The 3,500-nt window shown below is 57.4% G+C and overlaps 1 long non-coding RNA gene across 1 annotated transcript in view; it reads left to right on the forward strand.

The window, feature by feature from the left end:
- LOC113978795 overlaps nt 1–2,662 on the forward strand; it is an 18,138-nt gene extending 15,476 nt beyond the window's left edge. Inside the window, exon 4 of the long non-coding RNA XR_003537652.1 lies at nt 2,522–2,662. This is a non-coding gene — a long non-coding RNA (uncharacterized LOC113978795). The remainder of the gene's footprint in view (nt 1–2,521) is intronic.
- The last annotated feature ends 838 nt before the right edge of the window (nt 2,663–3,500 follow it).

Below are 3,500 nucleotides of genomic sequence, written 5' to 3' on the forward strand. Positions count from 1 at the left end.
GCCCTCCGCAGCTGCGTGCCCTGGGCACCGTCCCGGGCGCGGGGGGCGGCCGCGGGGACCCCCGTGCGCCGGCTGCCGGCGGCGCCCCGCGGCTCCGCGTAGGGAAGGGGGGTGGGGTGGTGAAGGTGTGAAGGGGGCTGGGGTGCTTAAGGGGGTTTGATCGGGGGGGTTCTGAAAGTTCTTTGGTGGGTCTGGGGACCCTGCAGGATCTGGGAGGACCCAGTGCTTCGAGGAGCCCTGGGGAGTCTGATCAGTGAGGATCCGGGGGGGGTTTGGGGAGCTGCAAGGGTTTGGGGTCCTTGAGGGGGTTTGATCGGGTGGGTTCTGGAAGTGGGGGGTGCCGTGATGGGTCTGAGGACCCTGCGGGATCTGGGGGGATCCAGTCCTTCGAGGAGTCTGATCAGTGAGGATCCGGGGGCTTTGGGGGTTCTGAAAGTGGGGGACAATTTGATGGGTCTGGGGGACTCTGCAGGATCTGGGGGGCCCCGCAGCATAGGGGGATCCAGTCCTTCGTCCTGAGAAGTCTGACTGGGGAGCTTTGGGGTCTGGGAGGGGTTGGGGAGCTGGAGGGGTCTGGGGTCCAGGGGGGACTGATCAGTGGTACATGGGGGTTCTGAAAGTGGGGGCCACTTTGATGGGTCTGGGGAACCCTGCAGGATCTGGGGGACCACATGGTGTGAGGGTGACCCAGCGGGGTCTTGGGTCCTTTAGAGGGTTTAGGGCAGTCTGGTGGGTTGGGAAGCAGTGCGTTTGCAGGTCCTGATTGGATTCTGCAGGGTGGGAGGGGTCAGGGGGACACTATGGGGTGAGGGGACCCAGCAGGGTCTGGGGAATCCAATGGGCTGGGACCCAATGGATTCGGGGGTCCCAGAGGGATCCTGCAAGGTGGGGGAGGTCTGGGGGACCCAGCGGGGTCTGGGGACCTTGGGAGTGGCCTGAGGGGTTCAATGGATTGGGAAGGCTTAAGCATCCCTGGGGGTCCCAGAGAGATCCTGCAGGGTCTGGGGGACTCTATGGGGTGGGGGTACCCAGCAGGATCTGGGGACCCCAGCAGTGGCCTGAGGGGTCTGATGGGGGAAGACCCTGTGGGATCTGAGTTGTTTGGGGTTCTGTAGGGGACCCTCTGGTATTGGAGCACTCCTCAGCAGGGTCTGGGGACCTTAGGGTGCTCTGAGGAATTTTTTGGCAGGGAGGGGGTGGAGGTGGTCCGTGGGTGTTTGGAGTGCTTGAAGGATCCTGCAGGGTTGGGGTCCAGGGTGTGCAGTGAACTGGCAGATTGGGGGGGCAGTGAGGTTGAGGGGCCCAGCAGGGTCTGGGGACCCCCATGGGGTTGGGAGACCCTCCAGGGTCTGGGATCCCTGGAGGATCTTGCCAGGTTTGGGGATGTTTATCGGGGAATCTGCTGCCAGCACCTCCATCTCAGTCTGGAGTCACCTCCCTCTCTAAGGCAGCAGGTTCAGGGCAGCCACTCTGGGGCAGGGCCCCTTCCCTGTCCGAGCCCCACAGCCCCTCAGGAGGGGTCCCAGAGCCCTTGGGCCAGCAGGACACTGATGGGACTGGGACTGATCATGGGCCTCTGTGCAAGCCTCAGTGGGGAATCGAGCGGACTCAGGGCCACCCCACTTCCACCAGCCCTGGCCAGTGATTTCGGCCCCGGTAGGGGCAGAGAGCGGGAGAGGACTGGAATTCATGAGGACTGGAACTCGTGATGGCACCGGCACCGTTCACCTCCCGCCGAGCTGGAATTTTGGGACTGCTTTGATGACTGACCAAGCGAGTGACACTTGAAACCTCCCAGTGCTTCCAGCAAACGTCCTTGGGGACATCCAATGTCACCTGGCAGCAGAGCCTGTCGCTGCGGGCTGGCGAGAAGGCACGAGGAGGCGGAGGAGGGCTCGGGATGAAGGATCCCTCCCCGGGCAGAAGACTTGTGCAGGGCCCTGGTGCTGCTGTCCCCATCACTGTCCCCATCGCTGCCCCACCAGCCCTGAGCCGGCCTCAGGGCGGAGGGCTCGGACCTGACGGGATCACCCCTTTGGATGGAGGACTCGGACGTGATGGGATCACCCTTTCCCTGCCGGGAATTGCAGTGGCTCAGCTGGCAAAGCCCCCCTCGTGATCCGGCTCCTCCGCCGGACACAGCGCTCGCCGTCCCCGGGATAACAGAGCCCCTCACCTGAGCCACCAGCTCTCGCTTCGCTGTGCCAAGCTTCTGCAGTGGCTTTCCCCCAGAGGCTGCATGAATCCCACCGGAAAAAACGTTATTTATTTATTTTACTTAGAAAAATAAACCCCACTTGGCTTTGGGCTGGGGCGGGGGGTGGGATTTCACTGACGTATGAATGTGCCGCGACTACCTTGGTGTGACAGCAGGTCTGTTGTGTAATCCTGGCTGCTGCTGCTGCCCTCACCGTGCTCTGGAATAAACTTTGATATATATTTTATTCATTACATGCAGTGTCCTGAGGTGCTGGTTGAAATATAACCGAGAGGGTGATTAGAATGGGGATTAGCAAATAAGCCCCGGTAATGGCGTGTAATTAATACCAGGGTGGATTTCTCTGATTATCGACCTCTTCCCTCCTCCGGGGGTGTGGGGACATGGAAAATGTGCTCAGAATTCCTGCAGCAGAATGCCACTGTGGGTGGCCGGGGTCTCTGGCACCACCATATGTAAGTATATGTTTATATACATATATACAAAAATACAGACATAGTCTGTTCCGAAAAGCTCATATAAGGTGACAAAAAAGGCACAACTTTCACATAAATATGTGCAGAAAAGAGGTGGCAGAGAAATATTTAAGATACCACCCTGCCTTTATTGTCCTGCACTGGGAGACCTATGCCTTATTCCCATTAATCCCAGTTTTCAAACAATTCTTCTCGGGTTTGTGCTGCCCTAAGTGGAGCTCTGAGTGCTCTGATACCCCTTGGTGCTCCCTAATTTCTGCCCTTTCACTAAATCAGCCCCTGGGGGAGGTTTTCTCCTCAGCTGTAATCCCAGCCAGGAGGTGATTCCTGGAGCCGGGTGGGGAATTTGCTGTTAATAGCAGCTTATGGGTCTCAGCCAGGAGAAGGGACACATTATCTCTCCCAGACTTTCAATTAATGGTATGAAATGCACAGCTTGGGCTTAAATCCCTCGATTTTTTTCCCCCTTTCTCTGGTGACTATTTGCAAATCAGCTTTTGACCTGATTAGAGCAGAACCGACTCAGAGGAAATGCAGGGAAAGACCTTAAAATTGTGATAAATCAACTCCATTAAACCAGTCAGACCAAAATAATTCAAAATCCTTCGATGCAATGGTTCATTCACACCCTTTGGTCTCAGTAAGGTTATGGTCTCATCCCACTTTGTATTCCTGGAGTATCTTCAGCTGGAACATGACATCCATCACAATTCACACTTACTCCCATTTTCCTCAGGGATGTGGTCAGCAAGGACAGGAGGAGTGTGGAAGGGCAAGAAGGAGACCCCAGGCCTCCTCATCACCCT

Source organism: Neopelma chrysocephalum, unplaced genomic scaffold, assembly GCF_003984885.1.
Source record: "Neopelma chrysocephalum unplaced genomic scaffold, ASM398488v2 Primary Assembly neopelma1_361, whole genome shotgun sequence".
Taxonomy (NCBI): Eukaryota; Metazoa; Chordata; class Aves; order Passeriformes; family Pipridae; genus Neopelma; species Neopelma chrysocephalum.